At 33.8% G+C, this 7,155-nt stretch overlaps 1 protein-coding gene across 2 annotated transcripts in view; it reads left to right on the top strand.

The window, feature by feature from the left end:
* The first annotated feature begins 854 nt into the window (after positions 1-854).
* Positions 855-7,155, top strand: part of CDH8 (cadherin 8, type 2) — a 208,472-nt gene continuing 202,171 nt past the window's right edge. For both annotated transcript variants that reach the window (XM_008572712.1, XM_008572713.1), the window contains exon 1: positions 855-974. The gene's annotated coding sequence lies outside the window, so the exon portion shown is untranslated. The remainder of the gene's footprint in view (positions 975-7,155) is intronic.

The raw sequence follows: 7,155 nt of genomic DNA, 5'->3' as shown, positions 1-7,155 counted from the left end.
TCTCCTGGTTAAACTCCACCTTTCTAAAAAAAATAACTTAAATGCAAACTCTCTTAGAAAACTCTCCTTGACTACTGTGTCTGTGCTGGACTAAGTAAGGGATCCACACTTTGTGCTGTTGCATTCAGCTGAATTTCTAGGTATATTTGTCTGTTCCTGCCTCTTTCTGTCCACCAACAAACTATAAGCTTCTTAAGTGTGGAGATTTTGTCTTAATATATATATGTCATATCAGGCAAGCTGTATGTGATCAAATGTTGAATGAACAAGTGAGTGAAAAATAGAAAATTAATCCAAAAAGGTTTTTATTCTATTATCCATAAGTCTAATTATCTAAGCATGCTGATTAATTGGTGGTTCCGATCTAATTTTATATTCTGAGGATTTAAATAAGATAGGATAAAATATTCCTTTGATATTTCTGTACAGCTTTTTCAGCAGCCAATTTTCCCAGGTACCTTCAGTTGTGCTTTTGCAAAACTTAAATGCTACATGCTATATTATATTATTAACCTTATTTTCATATTCCTTTGATATGATTCTGTTGCATATTCTCCAAGCCCACAAGAATCTAATAGGTATCTTTAAAATGAAAACTACAAAGGAAACTTAAATAATACAGATACTAAGAGGACTGGCATTATATAGTACTTCAGCCTAGAAGTACACTTTCTTTTAAAAGACTTGGATATCATTGAAGTTATACAGTGCAGTTTATCTCCATATTTTAAACGAACTTTATATCCCTCTTTATTCCCACATATGGATTTCTGTATGATATGCTTGGCCAAATTTAGCTCTTGGCAAAGAATAATGTGATAATTATTATCTTTTTTCTCTTCTTTTTTTATTAGGTACGTCTGTCACTAATGTAACAGCTACCGATGCGGATGACCCAGTTTATGGTAACAGTGCAAAGTTGGTTTATAGTATCTTGGAAGGACAGCCTTATTTTTCCATTGAGCCTGAAACAGGTTTGTGGCCTAAATTTTGAGTTCTATATACCATGTTTTTTGCTTCAGGGAAAGACTTTTCTTGAGAGAAGTGGATTATGAAATATTATGGTTAAGTATCTCACTGCCAGTATCAATAATACTTGAATGTGCAACGCAAGGTACGTGGTAAGCCCTACAAACGTTTTTGATACGATTTGAAACAAATTACCAAGCCTTTATACAATATCACCTATTTAACAGATGGACTGACATCATTTTTCATCCTGGAATAAAGGGAAACAAACGTGCTTATACATCAGACAGACTAAAATATCAGATGTAAATATAAATTTAGTCTCTTATTGACTGTGTGATGATTGATAGGTAATATTTGCATATCTTTCTAAGTTAAAATTTGCACCTCTATAAAGTGGGTAGAGAACCTACCTTATAGTGGTATGATAAAGATCAGATGAAACAATAAATATCAACCATACAATGCATGGCATGTGGTATTATTCAATGCATGTTAGATATTGTTACATTTGCTATCAGATTCCTCATTAATAAAACAGAATATTGATATCTTCCCATTATAGCTCTTATAAAGAGCTCGTAGAAAGCTCTTATAACTCTTATAAAGCTCTTACAAATCCGATATCAAATCCAGTCAATATCCTGCAGTCTGGTGGTACAGATTTAATAAACCATGAAGTTAGTTATTTAAAAAACAAACAATGACACTCTTTTTTTAAAAACTGATTTCAAAAATAACTTCTTTAAAATTATAGCTTTTGTAAATAAAGATGTATCTTTTTAATTGCTTTAGTTTACAGTATATTAAGAAAGTAAATCTGTTTTGTCAGGCTTTTTAAAATCCTGTGGGGTTTTGTTGTAGCACATTTGAAAATTATTGTTAAGGACAATGTTATTTTTGTTAAAAATTATTCAGAAAGTTATTATTAAAAACAATATGTTTTTGTATAATTTTCTTCTGTTGTTGTAGCACATTTGAAAATTATTGTTAAGGACAATGTTATTTTGGTTAAAAATTATTCAGAAAGTTATTATTAAAAACAATATGTTTTTGTATAATTTTCTTCTGTATCTGGTGGTTTTGTCTGCAAATTTCCAAGCAGAAAAATTCAATGTACGGGCGCATAAACATATATTATTTTTTCATCGATTCATGAGTTTTCAGCATTATTGAGATAAATTTGTATGATTTACCATTAAGTCAATTATTAATTAAATTAAAGTATTAAAGCCTCTCTGTTCTTTTCTTTTTTAATTCAAAGATTAAAATCCTCATGCATTTAAAAGTGAGAAAAAGTACATTTATACATAAATAGGTCATGGCTCAATATTGATTTTAGATTTGGAAACAGGAAAGAACTCTTGTAAATGCATTAATTAGAGGTATAATTACATATTTTTTTCTCAACCAAGAAGGAAGACTGTCGTAAATTTTATCTCGTTTGGATCCCTTGATGATCCTGGAGAAATGGCAGAGCAGGTAATCAGCTCTGAGTTGTAAGAGAAAACAAAGTCTGGAGGTGTCCTGTTACTTGGCCAAAGTCACAGTGGCAGAGTTGGGAGCAGTTATGACTCACACCCAGATCCTTGATTTCAAAGTTACTGTCAGATTTCTTTTCACTTCTCTTTTCATAGACAGTGATTATAGTACAGGGGCTTCTGTAATACAGAAATGTGTTAGTTGCTTAAGTGGAGTTGAACAGTGTTCTCCTTTGCTCCTAGGCCATTTTTTCACTTACGTCTTTTTGTTCACCATTCCCAGTGTAGTATAAATATTAATCCAGTAAATATTCATTAAGTCTTCACTATGTTCCAGGCACTAAATTAAGTATACATAGAAAAAAAATCACCAAAGCCTAGTCTCAGCTTGCAAATAATTCTCAATCCATTTCGGAAGATAGATTTTCTTCATCGTAAAAAAATGAAGCATAGTGATGGCAATTAAATAATTTATATCTCAAAAATAAATTACTATGAGGTATAGATAACTAAGTTAGAGGATTTGAGTGATTTTAAGTCTCATTGATATATATTGCCATTTGCTTAAATAAATGTTTTCAGCAACATCTAGTTTTTACATTTCTACCCAGCATACTGATTGTCTGTCTCAACACACATTCATATTAGCTTTATCATTTTCAAATTGACAGATATGAAATTGATCTATATTTTATTTATAAAATATTTATTTGATTTTGTTTAGAAAGTTTATTCTGGCATTAATGTGGATAATGTAATGAAGAGAAATGACACTTGAAGTACTTACTTAGAAGTTGCTAATAAATGTTAGATAAATGAAGTTGAGGTTTTTAACTAAAGCAGACACAAATGAGATGGAAATAAAAGCTAAATTTAATAATCAGTAAAGAGCCTAAGTTCTTTAGCTGAAATATAAATTATATATATGAGTGAAATGTAAACATTTTTGTGTAAATTCCTGCATAATTAGGCTTGAGTATGTTCACATGAAAATAGAAAGTGTTGTTACTAGAGAATCTAAATTTGACTCTAACTCTGAGGGCTTTTCTTTCTTTAAAAAAAAAAAAAAACTTTGGAGGCTGATATGAATGTGTGTGCCTGTGTGTATGTGCTAGAGGAGGATATATGAGCTGTTAAGAAACAGACTAAAAACACCATTTAAATATTGTGTAGTAGAAAAATATAGAAAAAAAAATGGACAGAAAACCTCTGAACATTCGGAGTTTTAATTATGTAAGCTATGGACAGGAAATACCCTTTGTGGTGACCTAAAGATGTGTATTGGTTGGGACCTCTAGGAAATAGACCCTGAGACAGAGTTAAGAGGTTAAGAATATAAGTGGCTTATTGGGGTTTATGACTGTGAACGATAGAGGCAGGAAGCAGGCTTGGGCAGGAAAGTCTTTCATAGCAGATGCAGGTCTGATGTCCATGCAAGAAAGAGAATATGAAGCAGGATAAGGCAAAGTAGATCTGACAACATCTTGGCCAAATCCATGGAGATTACCGTTAAAAAAGAGTCACATGTTGCACATAAATGTGCAGGCTTGAATATACCCACTAAGCACATTCATTGGCTGGCATATGCCTGGGAAGAGCTGGGCCTCGGCATGAATCCTGAGGCCTGTTCTGAAGGGACTTCAGCTGCTGGGTCTCATCTCACTGCACTACTTGGCAAGTTCTTTCTTGAAGGGAAATCCAAGCAGTGGGCTTCTGTGGCTGCCACAACGCAATATTAAAACAAATCTCATAACTGGGTGCTAAGAAAAAAGGAAGGAAAGAAAGAAAGACGGAAAGAAGGAAGGAAGGAAGGAGGGAGGGAGGGAGGGAGGAAGGAAGGAAGGAAGGAAGGAAGGAAGGAAGGAAGGAAGGAAGGAAGGAAGGAAGGAACACAATAATACGTTCAACTTTCAGAAGTAGAGAACAAACCTGAAGATATTAGAGATGGGTGGGGGAGGGAAGGGGCAGGGTTGAGGAGTGATAGATCAGGTGAAGGGCATAAAGAAAATTACAATTCGTAATAATGAATATGTTAATAGTAATGAAGAAATAGAAAACATCTTCTTACCCTATCAAATGTGCAAATGTGATGTTAAAAACAATAAAATACAGAATTGGCGAGTGGTTGGTGAATAAACTGATAGTAGGAATATTAACAGGTATATTTATTTTTTTTAAAAAATGCATGCTATGTTTCAAAAACATTAAGAATGTCCACTAATTTTGTCCCAGGATTCAAAGTATAGCAAAATAAATATAATTTCAGTGATGAGCACAGACTCCTTCCATAAGACCAATATGCCTCTGATAGAGGACCTAAAAAGATGGTTCTCTACATGCCTGGTCTCTCCATGACTTCAAGAAGTGGCCCAGCATAATCCGGTCAGAAAATGTTGGCTGAATACCAGGAGACATTACCACTTACATGATACCATCATTTACTTCCTTTTTCATACCAGGATTCTGGCCATACTGGAAGGGTCAGATCTGTAGCTTTAGTGATCCATATTATGACAGTGAATACTCCCTCAGCAGGGTATATAATGTGACTACCTTCATGATTTTTATAAAGAAGATTGCCTGTTGACCACTGTCAGCAAATCCTTCATGCTAGAATATTTTTAAAAAATAAAAATACAACAGAGCACACGAGACAAGAAATCCTTTATTTATCTTCTTTTTTTTCTTTACAAGAATGCTAATAACAGAACTCTGGAGTTGGAAACAGATGAGTTCTGCTGTCCATTTGCTTATGACATTTCACATTTATGAAATTATTTTCTGCCTGGGAAAGAGCTTCTTCTTTTATTTCAGGTATCAGCTTAAGGCCACTGAGAGATATGTTACTTGTTCTGTTTATTTTCTTCTCTGAGCTTAAAAACGTCAGTAACTTTCTTATCTACTGACTTGTTCTATTTTTTTTAAATCAATTCATATCTTAGAATGTATAGTCTAGGAAAAAAATGGGGCTTGTGCAATTTGTTGATTTTGTATACTCATGCCTAGGAGAGTGCTTTGCATGTAGAAGTCCTTTACTAAGTGGTTGGGAAAGAAGAAAGAAAGGAAGAAGCAAGGCAAGGATAGAGGAAGGGAGGAAGAAAGCACAAATTAATAGAGAGAAAGAAAGAAGCTTGCCACAATTCATAGGGAAGGTGTGGAAGGATTCAGCAATGGAATAAAGCTTGGTTTCCAGTCTGTATTCCTTCAATGTGTTTCTCTATGAAAAGAATAACATTGAAACATCAGATATATATTTTTGTTGTTGTTTGAGATTTATTTAGGTCTAACATTCATGCCATTTCCAAATCTCATACTTTGTCTTAAGTGCCTAGGCAACACTAGGCTATTCTTGTACTTGCAAAAGTGAGGCTTGAGGCCATGATAAACTTTTTTCAGGTTTACTTCCAGAACACATGGGGAGGTAGAAAGGTTCAGGGGGCACTAAGGAAGGAAGGAATGGTTACTAATGAACCTTCTTATTCCAGAGGTCACTGCGATAGTGCCACTACTACTACTACTACTACTACTATTACTACTAATAATAATAACAATAAAAGGAAAAATCATTGTTTTAAAGTCCTCTAGTTTTGACAGAGCACTAAACTAAACTGTAGAAGGAGGAATTTTTGTCTCCATTTTTAAAATGACAGAACTGTGTTTCATAGAGAATAAAGTAAAATGCCTTGCCCACCTTCAGGGAAAATTCTCTCTAACAACAGGAAGAATTAAAAAAAAAAGAAAAAACAAAGAAAACAAGAATATAAACAACCACCACCTCATTTATTGAACACCTTCTGCTCTTGGCATTATGCTAAGTAGATTTGCATTCAAATTTAATTTATTCTACATAATATTTTGAGGTAAGTATTAATGTTATATAAGTTTTACGAATGAGATAACAGAGAGTTTGACTTGATGCATTTCTTGCCTAAGGTGTTTGAAGCAGGATTCAAAGTGAATCTGTCTGATTTCACACTCTAGATTTTGACATTCTCTCGTACCTCCACTTGACTTCCAAGAAGTGTAGCTCATGCCAGGGGGAAAGGGACCTAGAGAACTTGGAAGCAGACCAAGACATCCTTTATACATAGGCATAGGGGTGATGTCAGAGAAGATGTGAGGTAGTAGGAGTAATTGTAAAATGAATTGTCATAGTGTGGTGTCAGAGAAGATGTGAGGTAGTAGGAGTAATTGTAAAATGAATTGTCTTATTTGTGAATAGCTTTTATTATGGTATTTTGAAAAGCTGAGTATAGCTTATTTGTGTTTTAAAAAGTGTTTCTTTTTTCTTTTGTTTTCCCCTCCCTGCCACCCATAATACTATATGTTTGCTTGTAATATTTTGGGCACAGGCAGGGAGAAATGTGGCATTTATTTAAAAAGCACTAATTTGAGGACAACAGTGAGGGAACAGTTGCAGTCCATCGTAAGTGATTGAAGATGGAAAGTCTAAATGAAATGCAAGGGAAGTGAATAACAAATGCTTAATTATCTAAAGAAACCATGGCAAAGTTGCAGGACGGTCTAAACTTTGCTCCAGGCAAGCAAGAGTATGAAAAATGACCTACTTAAAAAGAAACTAAGTTAATTCATTGACCTTTTTTGAAACTCAGCCCATCTTTCTTCATTGGATACAAATAACATTTGTCTCAGTGGAACCTGTAAAAATGAGCTAAGGGAAAAAATACTCCTTGGGGGGGAAAAA

Source organism: Galeopterus variegatus, unplaced genomic scaffold, assembly GCF_000696425.1.
Source record: "Galeopterus variegatus unplaced genomic scaffold, G_variegatus-3.0.2 Scaffold826, whole genome shotgun sequence".
Lineage (NCBI taxonomy): Eukaryota > Metazoa > Chordata > Mammalia > Dermoptera > Cynocephalidae > Galeopterus > Galeopterus variegatus.
Note: the sequence above shows the minus strand (reverse complement) of the source record. Positions and strands in the feature narration are given on the sequence as shown.